The sequence below is a fragment of the Odocoileus virginianus genome, chromosome 25, assembly GCF_023699985.2.
Source record: "Odocoileus virginianus isolate 20LAN1187 ecotype Illinois chromosome 25, Ovbor_1.2, whole genome shotgun sequence".
In the NCBI taxonomy this organism is placed as follows: Eukaryota; Metazoa; Chordata; class Mammalia; order Artiodactyla; family Cervidae; genus Odocoileus; species Odocoileus virginianus.
Genome location: NC_069698.1, coordinates 13,327,412 through 13,333,588, shown reverse-complemented (window position 1 = coordinate 13,333,588; position 6,177 = coordinate 13,327,412). Strand labels below are relative to the sequence as shown.

Below are 6,177 nucleotides of genomic sequence, written 5' to 3'. Positions count from 1 at the left end.
CAAGAATACTAGAGTGGGTTGCCATTTCCTTCTCCAGGGGATCTTCCCAACCCAGGGATTGAACCCGGGTCTCCTGCATTGCAGGCAGACGCTTTACCTTCTGAGCTACCAGGGAAGCCCTATATATATATATATATATATATATATATATATATATATATAAGGCTTATATATATGTATATAAGACTATATGCAGAAAGTGTTTCCTAAGTGCTCTTTCAAATTTATGACTTAAGTACCCACACATTAAATTGAAATATTTTGTTTGTTGAATTGTTTAAAATTTTATAGAAGGAAGCACATTCAAATAAATATACATTTAGCAACTGCAGCTGTTGCCATTATTTATTTACATTGCCTGTATTAATATTCCAGGCTGGGGGTTAAATTTTTTTTCTAGAAAACTGGTAGGGGAATAAATGCTCTCAATTAAATCCAGCAGGATTTCTAGAGAATGTCATTTCTCTGTGACAACAGAGACTCTAAGTAGAGTTGGCATATTTATTAAAAATAGAAATTTACAAAGTAAATTTTCTTGTCAAATAAGTGAATTAATATATTTCTGGTTTGACATGTTTATACCTAGCTACATAATCTGATTCAAATGATTGTGAAATATATGAATACTTATTATTACTATTCAGTTCAGTTACAGTCGCTCAGTTGTGTCTGACTCTTTGTGACCCCATGAACCGCAGCACACCAGGTCTCCCTGTCCATCACCAGCTCCCAAAGTCCACCCAAACCCATGTCCATTGTGTTGGTGATGCTATCCAACCATCTCATCCAGGAGGTCTGGCTCTAGGTGAGTGATCACACCATCGTGATTATCTGGGTCATGAAGATCTTTTTTGTACCGTTCTGTGAATTCTTAATATCTTCTGCTTCTGTTAGGTCCATACCATTTCTGTTCTTTATTGAGCCCATCTTTGCATGAAATTTTCCCTTGGTATCTCTAATTGTCTTGAAGAGATCGCTAGTCTTTCCCATTTTATTATTAGCTACATTAATGATTCCCAAATCATTATTTCTATTATGCTCCTATGGAATCATAATGCTTAGTATATATCACCTGGATGGTCAGAGGTTGCTCCTTGCAAAAACTTGCCACCACATCTGAGTTTTCAATCTCAATATTTGACGACTTTCTACCTGGTAATCAAGTGACTCTTATGACTTTCTCTCTTTTATTATTAACCACCCCTTTGCATCTAATATGTCTGCAAGGGCTAGTGGTTCTATATTCTGATTTACTTTGAACTATCTGTTTGAATTCCTCATCACCCCAACGTCAAAGCAGACATGGAATAAGATTTCTGCATGTATTTTCATCACCTAGGAAACATTAATAAAATGACTAGATGACATTCATGGCCTAGAGAATCAACTTTGATAATAATACCTCAGAATCTATTTTGTACCACTCCCTACTGGGTACTTCTAATGGGTAACTGTTGTAAGAATCGCTGGTCAATAGTCACAACTTCCAGATTAGTACTTCTGACATCAGGCTATATCCCCTGAAGTCTACTTTATTCAACCAGTTATTTAACTTTAAAAATAACTGAGGATGCATCTCCATGTTTTAAAAATTTTCAGTTTGTCTATTCCTTAAAGAATAAAATTCAATAAATTTTCATTAGTATTCAATTTATTTTATAATCATGCTCTTCTAACATCTTAATTTTGACACTATATCCATGCCCTAAGCACGTTTCCTCCATCTCATTTAATAATCCCCCATAAATTTGATCATGTTCAGAATGTCTTTCTCTTCTTCTACATCCATTCATACCTGTATATATTTTGAACTGAAATAATTATATTATTCCAATAACATAATTTCTGCAAATACTTTTCAAGTATTTGGTAAGAGTAAATAAAATAAAGGGCATTCAGGCTTGGTATATGGTTCTATTCATATTATCCTAACCAAATTTCCTCTTTAAAATTCTTGAGAAATGTTTTCTCCATTTATAGCATTGTATTTCAGATGCAATCTATTAATGATATGGAAACAAAAAATGCAACAGAGCTGACAGAGTTCATTCTCACAGGACTTACACATAAACCAGTATGGCAAGTGCCCCTGCTTCTGCTGTTCTTGATGATATACCTCATCACCATCACGGGAAACCTTGGTCTAATTGCTCTCATCTGCAATGACCCTCAACTTCACATCCCCATGTACTTATTCCTTGGGAATCTGGCATTTGTGGATATTTGGTTATCCTCCACAGTGACCCCCAAAACGCTGCTCAACTTCTTTGCCATGAGCAAAATGATCTCTTTCTGAATGCAAGATACAATTCTTTTTCTTTGTAATCTGTGTAACTACAGAATGTTTTCTGTTGGCAACTATGGCATATGATCGTTATGTGGCCATATGCAAACCACTAATTTATCCAAGGATCATGACCAACAGACTATGCATTTGGCTGTTGGTTTTGTCATATTTTGGTGGCCTCCTTCATGCCACACTTCATAATGTTTTTTTTACTCAGATTAACCTTCTGCAATTCCAACATAGTACATCACTTTTACTGTGACATTATACCACTGTTAAAGATTTCTTGTACTGACCCTTCCATTAACATTCTGATAGTATTCATTTTTTGCTGGGTCAATACAGGAATTCACCATTTCCATTGTTCTTACCTCTTATGCACTAGTTCTCTGTACAATTTTGAAAAAGAAGTCTTTGAAAGGTATAAGGAAGGTCTTCTCCACCTGTGGAGCCCACCTCCTATCTGTCTCTTTATACTACGGGCCTCTTCTCTTCATGTATGTGCTCCCTGGATCTTTACAAGAAAATGATTAAGATATGATGGACTCCCTATTTTACACTGTCATCATTCCTTTCTTAAATCCAATTATCTACAGCCTCAGAAATAAGAAAGTCATAAATTCACTGGCAAAAATGTTGAAGATAAATGCTTAAAACTCATATTAATATCTGTCCTCTTGTTAAAATAGTCAGATAATTGTGGAGATCTGATATGGCTATTTGTAGTTTTGTGTATAAGTTTGTTCCTCTTATAACTATCCTAGAATTTTAATGACTCACTAAGGTGGGATTTCTAGTAAACATCTTAAAATATGTGGATATGTAACTCAAAACCAAGAATAAAGATAAATTTTAATCAAGTGTTCATGTAATATCAGAATAATTAAAGAGGAGAGAAATTATCAGAGTTCACACATATATTCTCAGTGTGGTTTCATAAATGCATTAAGCAATACAATGGCATAATCACTGAAGAAAAGGGAATATAATGTCTTAGATAACAAAAGCGCTGTGTAGTCTAGAGACTTACATTTAATTCTATAGTAAAGTTAGGATTGTTTTTGAGTGAATGGAGGACAATCACAGGAATCTGTGTCTATAAATAATCGAGAGAGAACTGAAATGAATACTTAAAATGAAGCAAAATTGCAAGGCTGATTATCAATCTTGTGATGAGCCCATGGAGATTACTAGGCCGACAACGGTCACTGAATGTCAGGTCACCTTACTGCTGTTCAGTCGGTCAGTCGTATCCAGCTCTTTGCGACCCCATGGATTGCACCACACCAATCTTAGGTTTCTTTCATGACAATTGCAAGTATCATATCCCTAAAGTGATTAATCCTGCTCTACTTAGCAGGAGGATTATCTCCTGCTCTATATTAGGAGAAACTCTTTAGGTAGATGTTTGGATTAACAATTAAACAGTATAAGTAAAAATATCATTATTACCTATATCCAAAAGTGAAGGTCACAAGATTAGACCAAGTCATTTATCTTGTTTTTGTTCCCTAGGGGACATCCCTAAGCCTCAGAAATGGAGTGAATAAATCAAAGTCCAGATACTTTTGTTACTTTTCACTATAGGATCCATGTTATTGCATATTGCCCTGGATTGTTACTTTTTGTTGCTGTATAATATTCCCATTGCTCTGATTATTTTTTTCCTGCAGGTTATCTAAATTTCTGATGGTTCACAAACTGTTATGACTCAAAGCCTATATTTCTAATATAGGCAACTGGTGTATATTTCTTTGATAACCACAAAGTTTGATTCTATAACTGGCCTTTTGTTTGAATGAAAAGGTTGAGCACTATGTATCACGTGCCAAGTTCTTCTTTAGGTTGGGTAGGTATGAAATAGGCACTGGAGGCCTGTCAGATGTCAGACTTCCTATGGAGCCTTCTCTTGAATATATCTAATCTATAGATTCTAGTGCTCTGATGTATGTTTCAGAAAAATCCATACTAATTTATGCCTTCCAAAATTCACTAAAATCGCTTCACTGATGTGTTCCCATTTTTATTTCTGTTAGAGTTTTTTTTTTTAATTTGTATATCATATAAGTCATTGCAGTAGAATGTTGGGAAAGATGTAAAATATAAACCTTTACAAAGCTTACATTTTATAAGTATTGTCCAGATATCTTTAAAAAAAGAAACTATGAAATGACAAATGTATTATTTAATGTTAGTGAGATGTAAAAGCTATCAGGCTACATTCATCCAGTTGTCTGAAACACTGATAATATCAGATGAAAACGCTACTTGGAAATAATACAACAGAAATACTCTTTATTATGAAGATATATCAATTATTTAATCTTGAGATTTTAGAGAATTTATAGCTCCTCTCTCTTATGTACATGGATAAATACTTTTTTCTCCTCATTTTGCAACACCTTGTGATATTGAGAAGTTTCTGAGAACATTATCCTTTACAGTGTTCAAAAAATCAACACAATCACAAGTTAAGTAAAAACAAACTCTACTAAATCTAGAACCATATTTCTCAGTCTGAGTTGTGAACTGCTGTTGTGTTGCGGTTCGATTGTGAAGTCATGTTCAACTCTTTGCGACTCCATGGAATGCAGCACACCAGCTCTGTCCTCTGTCTCCAGGAGTTTGGTCAAATTTATGTCCGCTGAGTCTGTGATGCCAACCAACCATCTCATCCTCTGCCACCTCCTTCTCCGGCAGGAAAGAAAAGATTGCCTTCAATTTTTCCCAGCATCAGGGTTTATTTCAATGAGTCAGCTCTTTGTATCAGGTGGACAAAATACTGGAGCTTCAGTTTCAGCATCAATCATTCCAATGAATATTCAGAATTCATCTCCTTTAGGATTGACTGGTTTGATCTCTTTGCTGTACCAGGGACTCTCAAATCTTCTCCAGCACCAAAATATGAAAGCATCAGTTTTTCAGCACTCAGCCTTCTTTATGGTTCAACTCTCACATCTGTATATAACTACTGGAAAAGCCATAACTTGAGTAAATGGACCTTTGTTGGCAAACGGATATCTTTGTTTTTTAATAAGCTGCCTAGGTTTCTCATGGCTTTCCTTCCAAGGAGTAAGCATCTTTTAATTTCATGGCTGCAGTAAACATTCTCAGTGATTCTGAAGCCCAAGAAGATAAAATCTGTCACTGCTTCCACTTTTTTCCCTTCTATTTTCCATGATGGGATGGGATGGGATGCCATGATCTCAGTTTTATTAATCTTGAGTTCTATGCCTCCTCTTTCACCTCTTTCACCCTCATCAAGAGCCTCTTCAGTTCCTCTCTGCGCTTTCTGCCATTAGAGTGGTATTGTCCTCATATCTGAGATTGTTGATATTTCCCCTGGCAGTCTTGATTCCAGCTTGTGAGTCATCCAGGCCAGCATGTCGCATGATGTACTCCACATATAAGTTAAATAAGCAGGGTAACAGTATACAGCTTTGACATACTCCTTTTCCAATCAGGAACCAGTCCATTGTTTCATGTCTGGTCCTAACTGATGCTTTTTGATCTGCATACAGGTTTCTCAGGAGACATGTAAGATGGTCTGATGGTCCTATCTCTTTAAGAATTTTCCACAGTTTGTTGTGAGCCACACAGTCAAAGGCTTTAGTGTAGTCAATGAAACAGACGTGTTTCTGGAATTCCCTTGCTTTCTCTATGATCCAACAAATGTTGGCAGTTTGACCTCTGGTTCCTCTGCTTTTCTAAACCCAGCTTGTATGTCTGGAAGTTTTCACTTCACATACTGCTGGTGGATTCACACATATCTTGAAGGATTTTGAGCATAACCTTGCTAACATGTGAAATGAATGCAACTGCATGATAGTTTGAACATCCTTTGACATTCCTTCTTTGGGATTGACTGCCCAAGTACTGCATTTCAGACT

General features: G+C 35.9%; 1 pseudogene; it reads left to right on the top strand.

Moving 5' to 3' along the window:
- Nucleotides 1-2,011: 2,011 nt before the first annotated feature.
- Nucleotides 2,012-2,941, top strand: LOC110144054 (olfactory receptor 5H19-like; annotated as a pseudogene).
- The last annotated feature ends 3,236 nt before the right edge of the window (nt 2,942-6,177 follow it).